Genomic DNA, 15,428 nt, shown 5'->3' on the forward strand with positions numbered 1-15,428 from the left:
TTCGGCGCGCTTGTTTTGTCAGCCCATTTCTCGCTGTTGTTTTCTCCAGGGGGTCGGCCGCGCCACAAGAACGCACAACGCATACGTGGCGACGGATGTCGTGATGGGGAGGAAAGGCGGAAAGCAGTGATACATGGCGCTGCTTTCCTTCCGGGCAGGGACTTACATTGTGGCAGTGCAGTCAAGTGAACGATGCGATTTGCTGAAAGAAAGATGAGATTTGGCAGTGGTGTTCGGACAGCTAGGAAAAAAAAAAAAAACGAACTACGGCGATATCTGCGTAACACTCAAAGTACGCGCTATAGACAGCAAAAATTTGAGCTACAGTCGCAGTGTTGACGCATGGGCGATCACACATCTGTGCGTATGGGGTCATTTATTTGTGGTTTTCTGTTGCCAGGTGCTGCCGGAGACGTGAAGCCGTTGCGGCGAGACGCACGCCTGGGCAACCGCCTCGTGCGTTGTCCCTTTGCCAACGCGACGCGTGGGCGTGACGCCAACCTGACGGCGTGCTTTGAAGTGGCGTGCTGCTCGTCGTGCGGCGCGACGCCAAAGTAAACGCCACCAAATGCCAATTATTCCTGAAATTTGTGTCTTTGTGCTCAGGTTTACCTCAGGTAAGCAGCAGTCGTTCGATCCAACTTTGTGAGTGTCTAAAATGTATTAACGAACGAAATAAAATATGTGAAACCATCGACAAACAGCTACAAGAGCAAGCACAATAAAGATAAATATAAAGAAAACTAAGCATTCTCGCACGTGTGCACTTCATGTATACGCTGCCAAGGATGTTAGTCGCATTAAAATATTTTCTGCACATTTTCTGCACCGTCAGGTCGAATCTAAACCGGAACACTGGTACATACTCTGGGAGGCCTTAGGCGCCACTACCTTGCAGGAATTGGCGTATTCTTAGGTCAAGAAAAGAAAAGAACTCTAAACGTGGATCGAAACTCACCCGACGACGACGATAAGAACAATAGAAGACAGAACAGGCGCATTTATTTCTAGCGGTACCTTCGAGAAAGCTGCTTAGAATGAAAAAAAAAAAATATATATATATATATATATATATATATATATACATATGTATATATATATATATATATATATATATATATATATATATATATATATATATATATATATATATATATATATATATATATATATATATATATATATATATATATACCGAGAAACTTCACCTGTACCGTGAAATGAGAGCCTGACTGCCCATAGCGCCACTAATTTTGTGCAGTGCGTTAGGAACTCGGGGCGCCCAAGGACACACCAGTTCCGGGACGTTATATGAAGTCGGTATTTCCTTACGGCAACACGCGGTCGGTGACTCGTTCTCTGCAAGCGCTTACAGTGACGTCGCCATTCACGAACACGATAATCTCCGCAGCCTCGATATAAAATCTCGTCTGTATCAGTGAAATGACGCATTGTGCAAATCTCTCGTCCTTTACGAATCAAATGAGCGCCATACTGTACCTTTCGCCTTGTTGCATGGAATTCGACAGACAGAGCGCGGAAGCGAGACCTGATGTCCCGTAACCCGAGTGGCTTGTGAGCCCGGTATTTCTTTCTTTTACAAATTTCACAGCACTCTTGATAGCTTTATTTGAAAGAAGAGCGTCTTCTCAGTAGAAAGCAGGCTTTGCCTAACGAGGAACTGGGACAGGAATGATATCCTTTTTTGTGTGTGTGTGTGAAATATTGTGAGCTTAAGTCTACCTGGATAACCGGCAAACTCCTTTTCTTTTTTTCCGCTTGTGAAAAGAATGAGAGCAGCGAGGGCAGTTGCTATAGCAACTATAGTAACGCGGAAGATGAAGTAAAGAAGCAACTGACGACAAAATTCAGTCCCACTGTCTTTTGTCGGTCGGCACCGTCAAGCCTAGCTAAACGTAGCGAGTGACGGAATGTGCGTTCGCTGCGGTTTCCTCCTGTTCAAAACGACAAAAGAGGAAATTGAGAATAATAAGGTAAAATAAGTTCCAAGTGATGAAAGGGGCGCAGTGCTTTCTTTCTGGCAGAACTTACGCCAGTCACGTGTCGTTCGCACTCATGTCGAACGGAAACGGTATCAACACGGAAGAGTTCAAAGCTCACATCGCGTGCATACCACTTACCATGAGTCCAACGTTTTTCGTCGCACACCTTTTCGTCTTAGTCAGTTGCGATATCGTGTACGTGTCTTTAAACAAACCCCTGTTTACGTGGTGTCATGATCACAACAATTTCAAAGATATTGACGCCTATCATCGCGTCTATGAGTCATTCTGAGCTGTCGTGACTACTTTCTGCCAAAACATTTCGAAGCTGCTGTCCGAATGAAGAGTGACGCCGGCACACGTAGGTGGTGCTGGTCCTGCTGTTGCTGCAGGTGGTGTTATTTTGGAGTCAATTGACAAGCTAGCACTGATGCGTCACTGCGGCGAAGGCAGCGTGTTAAATTCCAATGCGCCGAGAGCACATGGGACAGGGAACAAGAAAGGCTGTGCTAACGTCACGGAGGACGCTTCAAAGAGAAAGAAGTCATAAGGGAAAGGCAGGGAAGTTAACCAGGATGAGCCCGGTAGGCTGCGCTTCACAGGGGAAGGAGGAAAAGGGATTGAAAGAGGAGAAGGAAGGGAGAAGTTCACACTTTGCACTGTCATACAGACAATGGTTCATCGCTGAGTCAGTCACATGTGGTCATGCAGGCTGGTGCATTTCGAGAAATGCAGCAGCGCGTTGGTGACCTTGGACATAGCAGACGCACGAGGCCACGGGCCCAACATCTCCTTTGTGAAAGGCCTGTCGTCGAAGGGCACTCCTCTCATCTTCGCAGGTGGGGCCGTCACACAGGAGATGCTTGGTCGTTTCTTCGACACCACAGGTGCTGCAATTGGGACTGTCCTCTATTCCAATTAGGAATGAGTAGGCGTTTGGGAAAGAAACTGCTACTTGCATGCGGCACTGTAGTGTTTCTTCCCGTCGGTCATAACCAGGTAAAAGTTGTAATCTCATATGCGGGTCCAAGTCATATAGGCGCCGGTTGGTGAACTCCGATATGTTCCATTTCCTTGGAGTAATAATATGGGCAAGATCGCTGAGGTGCCGCTCTGCATCCGTTCTCGACAATGGTACACTCTAAAAGAAATTCACGCTTACCTAAGCCTGCGTCTGCAGTTTTTTTACACGCTTAATCTAAGCGCGATATTTCTCCACGCTTACCGATCACGCCTGCTAGGAATGATCAGCGACCCCTCTTCACGCTTAGCAGACGTGATAAGGACTCCTGCTCCCACGCTCATTATGGCTTGACCAATCTCCACGCTTAGAGAGGGTTCCCGAGGGGGCAAGGGGGATGTAATGAGGAGGATGCCCCAGCCCCCTCGCCCCTTCTCCGCATACGTTGGAAGCAATGAAGAAGTACCGGCCTTTGTCGGCTTGGGCGCTTGGGTCGCTTCTCCGAAACGAGCTTTGCTCACCAAGCTCTTCGCAGTCCTCTTATTTAACTTCCGCTTCGACGGCGCAGACTGTGACGAACCAAGACGCTATGTCAGTGCTAGCATGCCGGCGAGGTGTATATATATATATATATATATATATATATATATATATATATATATATATATATATATATATATATATATATATATATATATATATATATATATATATATAAACGAGAAGAAAGGGGGTTAACCGAGGGTTGTGGGTTCGGTTCCTACCAGCGGCAAGTTGTTTTTTCATCCACTTTAATTTCCATTAATTCATAGTTTCTTTATTTGATTTATTTATCACAAGTAATTTCCCCAGTATTGTCCTCGGTGTCAGTGTTTGTTGGCTTCTTATGATATGACTATATATATTGTAAGCACTATTAACGTACTTCGTCTTTTTCATTTGTACATAGCCATCATCATCTTTCCTGTTCTTCTACTTCGCGCATGAGCTGGGGCGTTGCCTTTGTCGGAATAAACAGCGCTGGACAACTTGATCGGTCTCGGTATTATAATATATATATATATATATATATATATATATATATATATATTGTTAAGCCCACAAAAGGCGTTACTTTGAAGCCGGGAAGAGTTAGAAGCGATGACCTTGATCAGCTGAGCGCCTGTCGAGATTCAGCCAGCCAGCCGCACGTCGTCTTCTTCGTTCACCACTCTTCGGTGCCCCCACATACTGTTTGTTGAGGCGTGAACCCACTATGCACCTAAGAGCGTCACATTTCCCTCCGCGCAGACGAAGCCCGCCGGGCAAGTCAAACAGGCTGTCGAGAAATAAAGGGCTTTAAACGGGCGACATGCGAAAGTTCAGTCTTTGCTGAATGTCGGCCATTTGATGGGAGACGTGCTATGCGGTAGGTAAATTCGCTGATGCGCTCCGTAATAACATAGGGTCCAACATAGTGGGCCAGCAGTTTTTCACATAGTCCACGTTTCCTGGTTGGTTTCCAGAGCAACACTAAATCACCAGGGTCATATATCACGTGTCGGCGTCGGCGGTCGCAGCGTGCCTTCGAGCGGTCTTGTGAAACAAGAGTGCGTAAAGAAGCAAGTCGTCGGGCTTCTTCAGCAAGACAGACTGTCTCTGATATACAAAGATTATCGTGGCTGGAAAACGGGAAGATAGTGTCTAGTGTATAACGAGGCGGACGAGCGTAAAGAAGAAAGAAGGGACTGTAGCCCGTAACTTCATGCTTTGAGGTGTTAAATGCGTACGTAATGAAAGGTAGCACGCTGTCCCAGTTCTTATGATCTGACTCGACATACATGGACAGCATGTTAGTAAGAGTTCTGTTCGTGCGTTCCGTAAGGCCATTTGTTTGGGGATGATACGGGGTGGAATGGCGAAACCTTGAAGCACATAGACGACGCATCTCTTCGACCACGTCTGCAGTGAACTGCCGCCCACGATCGCTGATGATGACTCTGGGAGGTCCATGTCGGAGAATGACAAAACGCAGCAGAAAAATACACACTTCGGTTGCAGTAGCCGATGGTATTGCAGCTGTCTCACAGTAGCGTGTCAAGTGATCGGCACACACGATAATCCAGCGATTCCCATCGGATGAACGCGGGAAAGGACCGAGGAGGTCGATGCCAACTTGCTCAAAGGGAGTGCTGGGGGGTGGCACTGGATGGAGTTGACCAGGAGGAGCACTCGTCGGACGCTTATAACGTTGACACTCGCTGCAGCTGGACACATACTGGGCGGTCGTCTGGCGCATTTTAGGCCAGTAGAACCTTTCTTGAAGGCGGTAGAGAGTTCGCGCAGAACCCAAATGTCCAGATGTTGGATCGTCATGCATAGCGCGCAAGACGGAGACACGGAGACTCTCCGGGACCACCAGAAGATACCGTGGGCCTGTAGTAGAATAGTTCTTTTTGTAAAGAACCCCATCACGAACACAGAAACGAGTGGATGGTGCTGATTACCTTGCAGTAATGAGCAGTGGTTCTAAAGTTCCGTCTTTTTGTTGCTCGACTTTGAAGGTATTTATATCAGGAAATCCCGGCTCCAGTGATGCGATATAGCAGTCGAAGTTGTCCGCGTCGCAGTCCGTCGTTGGAAGCGGCATGCGCGAGAGGCAGTCAGCGTCGGCGTGTCGGCGGCCGCTTTTATAAGAAACGGTAAAGTTATATTCCTGTAAACGGAGTGTCCAATGCGCAAGCCGGCCCGACGGATCACGGAGATTAACCAGCCAGCAGAGAGAATGATGGTCTGTCACCACAGTGAAGGGGCGCCCGTACAGGTACGACCGGAAGCGCTGTACTGCGAGAATAACTGCAAGACATTCTTGCTCTGTAACGGTGTAGTTACGCTGGGACTTACTTAAAGAACGACTCGCATAGGCGACGACGTGTCCTTTGGTGTCGACGCGTTGAATAAGGACAGCGCCGATGCCAATACCGCTAGCGTCCGTATGAACTTCTGTGGGAGCCGCATGGTCGAAGTGTCGGAGAATGGGATGAGACGTCAGACGAGACTTCAGCTCACGAAAACTAGCTTCACATTCAGGAGTCCATTCAAAGGGAACGCCCTTCTGTAGGAGGCATGTCAGCGGATATGCGATGTTGGCAAATCCACGAATAAACCGGCGGAAGTACGAGCAAAGCCCTAGGAAACTGCGTAGCTCTTTTACATGGCGAGGTTGCTTGAAGGCTTCCACCGTAGCAGTCTTCGCTGGATCAGGTCGTATACCGTCCTTATCCACTAGGTGTCCCAGAACGAGCGTTTGGCGCTCTCCAAAATGGCACTTCTTCGAGTTGAGGACCAAACCCGCTTTGTCCAAGCAGTCTAGCACAAGATTGAGACGTGCGTTGTGCTCACTGAACGTGCGCCCGAAAATCACTACATCATCTAGATAGCACATGCATACTTCCCACTTCAAACCACGCAGGATGTTGTCCATGAAGCGCTCGAAAGTTGCAGGCGCATTACAGAGCCCGAACGGCATCACATTAAATTCAAAAAGTCCATCTGGTGTTACAAATGCCGTTTTCTCCTTGTCTGCCTCGTGCATAGGAATCTGCCAGTACCCCGACCTCAAGTCAACAGACGAAAAGTAAGACGCTGATGAGAGGCAGTCGATAGCATCGTCAATACGCGGAAGAGGATATACGTCCTTTTTAGTGATGGTGTTGAGGCGGCGGTAGTCGACACAAAATCGCCATGTACCATCTTTCTTTCTAACCAGGATCACTGGCGCTGCCCACGGACTACAGGATTCTTGGATTACATTCTTATTTAGCATTTCGTGGACTTGGTCATTGATCACCTTGCGTTCCGATGGTGAGACTGTATGGTTTCTGTCGCAGCGGTTGGGCAGATCCCGTATCTATGCGATGGTGTATACGAGAAGGAGGAAACAATGGTGGTCCCTCTTGCTGGAAGAAGTCAAACAGTCGGGCATGTTTTAGCAAAATATTCGCCACTTCGTGACGCTGCTTAGTGCTGAGCGACTTGTTTACCATAGTCAGAAATGAGGAGTGCGCCGCAGGGCAGACATTAGCGAAATGGCCCTCATCCGCAGAATGAAGGGCCTCTGTAAGAATGGCGAGCGATAGCACGTGATCTTCATGGTAGGCGGCAAGTTTCAGACCCTGTGGTAGTATTGCAGGTTCACTCGAACAGTTTACGGCCCATAAGTTGGTGCGTCCCTGAACAACTGACAGCGTGCAATACGGTATCAGTACATTCCTCTTGATGCAACTCAGGTGAACGGGCTCCACGGTAGCGTCAAACGTTTCGTCGGTGGCGGGGAAACAGGCGACTGAAACACACGTTGCGGATAACGGAGGCACAACGGTATCCCGGGATGCACAAAGCACACTTTCACGACACGGTGGGCCTTCCATAAACGCAGCAGAAAAGCTCGTACCTACACTGATTTCACCCGTTTTGCAGTCGACGGTGGCACCACACAGTTTCAAAAAATCAAGGCCCAGGATTACGTCATGCGTAGAATGAGGTAGAACAGCGAACTCCGCGTTAAATATTTGACCACCCAAGGTTACGTCTACATTACACACGCCCACAGGATACAACAACTCCCCACTCACTCCGCGAAACGTATCGGCACGGTCCCAGCGAAACATCACCTTTCGTCCTAGAAGGCTTTTAAACGCCAGACTCATCACTGAAACGGTTGCTCCCGTGTCCACTAAGGCCATAGATGAAACCCCATCAATTAATACAAACACCTTATTCTTAAACATCCAAATGGTTGGAGGTATCTCTGTCGACATCGAAGATTGTCCAGTGACCTCACCTCCAACGGCCGCGCTGGCTAGTTTTCCGGAGGTGGCGACGGGTATCGACGCCGCGGAGAGGGCGATCGGCTTACACGAGGAGCGGGTGGTGGTGTCAAGCTGCGATCGGATGCTGGAGAACGGTTCCGCAGCGGCTCCGGGTGCTGGTGAGGTGAATATGTGTGCGAGGGCGAATATGTTTCGCCCAGAGGAGCGCGGTACCGCCTAGACATCGTCGATCGGTCGAACCTCGGTGGTTGGCGGCGATTGCAGTACCTGGCAATGTGACCCAAGTCGCCACAGCTATAACACACAGGTAAACGACGATCGATGAACTGCCCTTCGAAGCGCTCAGCCGTGGGGGGTCGTGTAGCAGAGCGAAGCGGCTGAGCCTGCTGCACAGGAGGAACGGTCGGTCTGCGTGCAAACCTGCTGGGGCGATGGTGTTCTGCAGGTCGGTGTTCGGGCGTAAATGTGTCCTCACGTGGCCATGGAGCACCACTGTGGTTGACGTCTGTGACACATACCGCCGGTTGCCAGGAAGCGCAGGCGCCATGTGTTGCGGGTAATAAGCGTCAGGTTGTCGTATGACGTCGCGCGCAAGTTCCTGGTGCCGCAGCAGTTCTTCACGCACGATCTGCCGTATAGTAGACGAAAGATCGGCAGACGGGCTCTCATCGACGCTGGCAATGGTTGTCACATTCACCAGGCGTCCAAACTTTGGCACAATGCGACGTGTTTTCAACGTCTCAAACGTACGGCAATGACGCACGACATCTGAGACGGAGTCAACGTGTTCCCGACTTATGAGGAAATTGTACACATCTTCTGCAATTCCTTTGAGGAGATGTCCGACTCGGTCTTCCTCGGACATCTGCGGATTTACGATTTTGCACAGCTTGAGGATTTCCTCTATGTATATAGTGCATGTTTCTCCAGGAGCTTGAGCTCTTTGAGCAAGCGTTCTCTCGGCGCGTTTCTGTTTGGCATGGGTGTCGCCAAAACACTTCTTAATTTCCTCGACAAAGTGCTCCCACGTTGTTAGGGAGTCTTCGTGGTTTTCATACCACATCAGCGCTGTCTCACTCAGAAAGAGCGCAACATATTCAAGCTGAGTGACACAATCTCAACGGTTGTAGCGGCTCACCCTTGCGCAGTGCATCAGCCACTCGTCGACGTCTTCACCCACTTTTCCGGCGAACGAGCGTGGTTCCATGTAGTGCCGCAAAAGTCCAACTGGCGCTGACCTTTGAGAAGGTGAAACTAGAGCTGGCATTTGTCCACCTCCGTCCTGAGCCATAGGGAAGGTCGTTGGCAAGAGACCGGCAAGACGACGGCTCCGGCGAAGTTCTGGATGTTGTTACTCCGTGGTACGCTCTGTCGTACCCAGCACCTCCACCACTCTGTTAAGCCCACAAAAGGCGTTACTTTGAAGCCGGGAAGAGGTAGAAGCGATGACCTTGATCAGCTGAGCGCCTGTCGAGATTCAGCCAGCCAGCCGCACGTCGTCTTCTTCGTTCACCACTCTTCGGTGCCCCCACATACTGTTTGTTGAGGCGTGAACCCACTATGCACCTAAGAGCGTCACAATATATATATATATATATATATATATATATATATATATATATATATATATATATATATATACATATATATATATATATATATATATATATATATATATATATATATATATATATATATATATATATATATATATATATATATATATATATATATATATAAGCTCAAGATGCTGCAGAGAGACTGCTCAAGACGCTCCCGCCGGTGACACCGAAGCTAATCCACTAAGAAGGGGCTTTGCAAAGCCCTGACACATTTCATTCAACGACTCCAAGGAATGTAAAACGTAAACGAGCCTCTCGGTATCTCCTGGCACAAAAGGGCGAATGCCTTCTCTACCGTGCTCTGCGGCGCCGCGCATTCGACAATAGCAAGCCTTGTGTAGGATAGGGACGTTAGGACAGAATTTCCCGCATTAAGATCATCATGCTGTTGCACTCTTTCTCCGATTCTCGGCCCAAAATACCTGATCAAATTCTGTTTTCACTGGCCTGGCTCTTTCTTTAAGACGAATATTCTAGGCAGCGAAAAAAGTATTACACGCATATTTCTTCCTAGGGTAAACCTTTTATTCATAATATTCATAACAGCCTTGTCTTCATCCTATTCATTCCCGGGAAATATGATACAATGGAACGTTGATGCTTAAAAACAAAACTTACAGAGTTAAAACGTTTTCGGATCGCATCCTTTCTGCCTTTTGCCCTTCTGCCTGCGGTAGAAAGGATGTTCTACATCCGCCGCCAAGATCTGTGGGTTGTGGCGCTGGCTAACACTCCCTGGGTTCTACTAGAAAACATGAATACCCAAGAAAGTGGATGATATAACGGCGCCGCGGTAGCTCAATTGGTGGAGCATCCCACGCGGAATGCGAAGGTTGTGGGATTGTTCCCCACCTGCGGCAAGTTGTTTTTTCATCCACTTTAATTTCTATTAATTTATCGTTTCTTTATTTCATTTATTAAGCACCAGTAATTTCCCCTATGTTGTCCTTGGTGTCAGTGTTTGTTGGCTTCTTGTGATATGACTAATAAAAATCGGGCCCCTCGGTTAACCCCCTTTCTTCTCGTTTAATGTATAGGGTTCTTTTTTGACCTGCTTTCATTTCCTGTTATTTGTATTTGTATTATTTTAATTCTAGTGCGTATGATTGTGATGACGCTGCCTCAAGCCTACTCTAGACAAACATATTTGAACTTTGTTTTTCGCATCCTTTATTAATAATTTTAATGATTACTTATACTTACATTGTATCCCCCCTTACTCATTACCCTTAAATTGGTCTGTAAGATGCTTTAAATAAATAAATAAATAAATAAATAAATAAATAAATAAATAAACATGGTACGTCCGCAAACTGTACCGTGGAAGTGGCAGCAAGTTAGAGCTTAGAAATCGCGCACACGGTGCAACTGGCTGGTCTGCTGCACCTCTGACATCGTTTTGTTTCTGACTGACCGCGCGCCCTTTACTACTGCGAATAATACAAGAAGAAGAAACTGTGTCTTGTTTTGTCATAGCTGCAGCAGTATAGCAGCACGTGTAGGTGGGAAAAGTGCTGTCTCGATCTTCGTTAAGCTGAGCTAGCGAGTCGTGCTTCAAAACTGCTGAGCTCAACAAGTTGCGAGCGAAGAAAAAAGGAAAGCGGAGGAAAGCAAAGAGTTCAGTTCGCTGGGAAGAGCTCGAGCGTTGTCTTCATCCTAAGGCCCACACACAACGCATCTTCAGAGAGCGGGGGCGGGGGCGGGGGCGGGGGGGGGGGCGCACGAGGTGAAGAAAGCGAGAAAGAGCTACTGGAGTGCCTCGAGAGAAGCTGTTTCTGTGTTGCTAGCTGCTTCCCAATTATCTAAACGCACGCACGCGCACAACTTGTGCCTTATATGCAAATATCTCGCACTAGAATAATCTACCGCGCGTGAACCTTTGTTGCCGTCCTTTCTGCACGTGTCCTCCTTACAAGGTTCGTCTGAGCCAAAAGGCCGCCGCTTGCTCCTTGCCGAGTAGCACTTTCCGTGAACAACGGGCACGTCGCACATACCTACTCCTCCTATGTACGAGCTCACATGCATGTCTGCACTCTGTAATAGGATTAAAAGCATCTAAAAAAAAGCGAATTTTTGTCCATCAAGTATGCGCTGTTCAAAGACATTCCATTCTGCGCTCGCTAGTGCTCCTATCTGCAAGCTTCTCACATACGATTAAGTAAATCTGTACTTTTTCTTACTAGTTTTCAAATAAATAAGGGTTCAATATCGGCTCTACGTTATGTAAGCTGCGTTTCTGTTTCAGGTTATTGCAATGCTGCTTTGACTTTTCATCTCTTATACCCGTTTTTTCCCCAGAAAGATCGCAGACAAAAAGACGAAGAAAAAAAGAGAAAATGAAATACCCACGGACAAAATGTGCTTATCTGCACGTGGAAATAGTATGGAAATCATATGGAATTACTGAATTGCTTACTCTACCTTTCAATTGTGATTTCAACATCCATTTCTCAGTTTTTTTTTTCATAATGAGATTGAAATCCAGATGATCCGTGCAACTGATATAACCTGAATACTTTACTCTCAGTGCCTCCAGCCTTACGCACTATTTTTCAGCGTTCCCGGGGTGTGTGAGACTCCTTAGCACCCGCAGGTGCGTCAGTGCAATGCTTATGCATAACAACATCCCTTCCTGAGCACCGTTGGTCTAATGAGAACGAAGTTTGCATGATCCAGCATCCTTGAAGCTCTGTTCTGGATTTCGCCGGTCTTCTCTCCGGAAGCGCATGGAGCGGAAGATAACAACACTTGAGGTACCCGAATGCGCGAGCGGCAACTTGCGTGTGCTTTCTCGCAAGCGTGCAGCTTTGCAAATACGGTGTCTATACTGTTGAGGGAAAGAAAAAAAAACATATTGACATATGTAAGGACTGGTCGTAACATTAGAATATAGACGGGGCTTATACTTCGTATTTGTGTTCGAAAATGCCAGATTGCATGCGCATATGGCCACTTGCGAGGATGGTGAATGGTTCGAGCCGTCTGTCGCGTTTAGAAAGACGAACGCTGAAGATGAAGACTGTGCAAACTGGTTGATTCATGAAAAATGGTTGATCTTCGAGAACAAACTAAATCACTTGATTAATAAGCTTATTACCAAAGGTTACCTATCCCATTTATCGCAACATACAGTGGTTTAACCGGCGCTTAAAACAACTATAAAACAATAAGAAGCGATTGTTTTGTACCGCCAAATACAACGATACACCTGCTGCATGGGAAAAGTACACCGAAGCCGAAAAGTTCTATTTGCTTTCCGTTCGTAACGCCAAATGCTTGTTTTCTCACAACGAGTTACCAAACTTACTAATAAGGTATCCCGAGCAATTCTGGCAAGATTTAAATCCTACGCATACTCCTGATATTACACTGACAAACGATTCGCATGAGGCAGTTACTGACCATGATTGCGCAGAAATATTTAAGAGGAAGCTTTAGCTCGAGTGCTCCTATCTAAATACATGTAAAAGGAGAATTCGTTTTTCTCGGCAACCACTGCACCAAATTTGACGAGGTTTGTTGCATTTAAAAGAAAAACTTAAAATCTAGTGACTGTTGGTTTCGAATTTTTGAGTTAGGTCGTCAATCTTTTATTAAAAATTGGCGAAAATCAAAAATTTTCAAAAAAACGAAACTATCAAGTTTACAACTCTGTAACTCAACCACTAAGAATGATAATACAATTCTGTGAATTGCATCTAAAAGTACATCCATAGCGGACATAATTGATATGTTACACATGAATATAAAAAAATTTACTCATAGGGAAATACAACTTTTGTAAAACCGTTGTAACCAACGTAACAAATTCATGTAAGATGTAAGATGACACATTGAATTTGTCCGCTTTGAATGATCTAATGGATGCCGTTTACAGAACCGCGATATCAGTTCTTGATGCATAGCTATCAATTTGTAAACTTCGTGCTTCTATTTTTTTCAAACGGTCAAATATTTGAAAATCGTTTTAAGAAAATTCAAGCCCTAAATCGAAATTCCGCTTCCAACAGTCACTATAATTTAACTTTATCTTTCAAATGCAACAAATTTCATCAAAATCGGTCCAGCGGTTATCTCATAAAAACGTTTTTGCGTTTTACATGTATTTGAATAGGCCGCGTCGGAGTTGGGCCCGAGCTAAAGCTTCCTCTTAACGACACATTCGCATCTGCCTTCACTACAGAACTTGACGCACCTTCACAGTCACCATCCTTTAATTTAGGAATGACGGCTGCCACCTTCTTTGAAGGAGGCATTTCATCCATAATTCACAATATGAAGCTTTCATCGTCAGCTGGTATAAAACTTATTAATTCGAAACTCTTGAAAAACGTGGAATCAACTTGTGCAGCATATTTACAGCAGTGTGCAGTGATATGTGCAGCAATATCATTCTTCAGTCACCCTCCTCAGGAATTATGCCAGTTGATAGGAAAACGGGCGAGGTCGTTCCAGTCTACAAATAAGGTAACAGAGATTCCTAGAACTACCACCCCGTTTAATTACTACTGTGCCTTGTAAAATCATGGAACACGTCATCTACTCACAAATCATCAACTTCTTGGACTACAACGAATTTTTTTCATCGTTCACAACACGTGTTTCGTAAGGGCCCCTTTCGCGAAACCCAACTAGCACTATTCCTTCACGACTTGCAGACTAATATTGACTGTAACATGCAAACTGACTCCGTCTTTCTTGATTTCGCGAAAGCTTTTGACAATGTTCCTTACCGCCCTCTGTTACTAAAACTTTCGAAGCTGAACCTACATCCTGATATTCTTACATGGATTTAAGCATTCCTAATTAATCGTTCTCGGTCACTCTATCTTAATGACCACCTGCCCAAAGCACTCCCAGTTAGCTCAGGCGTCCGACAAGGGTCTGTCCTTGGTCCCCTCCTATTCTTAATATGTTTAACGACTTGCCCCTGCATGTTTCCTGTAGTATGAGAATGTTCGCTGACAATTGTGTCATTTACCGCACCATTACTAACTCTCGTGGTCAACATATCCTTCAGACATATCTTAACAGCGTAGTAAATTGGTGCAGTGATTAGATAATGTCCCTCAATCCTACCAAATGTAAACTCACGGCTTTATCTCGTCGTCACAATCCCTCTCGCGTTGATTATTCAATTTCTAACGAATCGATGGAGCTAGTACAATCATATATATATATATATATATATATATACCTCATAGTCATACGACGTCAGTGTTTCATCTTTGAAAGCACAATCTGCACTACCGTCCCTCTCCTGTCATCGCCGCATTGTTAGCCTCGCCGTTTTTTTATTGTTATCTCAATCAATCACCGTATAATACAGCCGCAGCGCGAATATCCTTCCGCAAAAGTCATCCACTTCAAGTTGCCCGCCCGCCTTCGCACACTATTACGTTTTTTGCGTCGTTATTTATTAGAGCAGCTACAGACTGGAACGGGCTGCACTATGACATCGTCTCCACCGCTACATAATGTGCTTTCCAACAACGCGTAAATGATGATCTTCAATGTTAAACAATCGTCACTGTTTGTTTTTCTTATTCGAAATGTAATCTAACCCCTTATGTAACACCCCCTGAAATGTGGGCCTTTAAAGGGCCCCTCACCAGGTCTGCCCATTTTGAGCTGACAAGCGCAGAGCCAGACATTGCGCGTCAGCGATCGTGTCTGCAAAGTATTACATCGCTACGCGCCGCGGAAAGAACTAAAATTTCAAACCGCACGCCGTTTTTCCTTCTCATCGCGGTCGCCGCGCTCCAAGCCGGAGGATGACGTACTCGCGTCTCTGCGCCTGCGTACTCGAGTACGCAGCGTGGTGTCGCTCGTGGTAACACGTGAGTTCGAGAATTATTCGAGGCACCATCTGTTATTTGTGTGATCTGTTGCTTGAATTGACGAATTGAAGTTTACAGAAATGATAAAACACACAAACGGAATGTCTGCGTGTTTTTTGCTTTACTTCGCACCGAAGCAAGAGAGATTTACTTCCGCTTCGTCTGCTTGTTCCCACGGTGGGGCGGTCACG

Source organism: Dermacentor variabilis, chromosome 2 (genome assembly GCF_050947875.1).
Source record: "Dermacentor variabilis isolate Ectoservices chromosome 2, ASM5094787v1, whole genome shotgun sequence".
Classification (NCBI taxonomy): Eukaryota; Metazoa; Arthropoda; class Arachnida; order Ixodida; family Ixodidae; genus Dermacentor; species Dermacentor variabilis.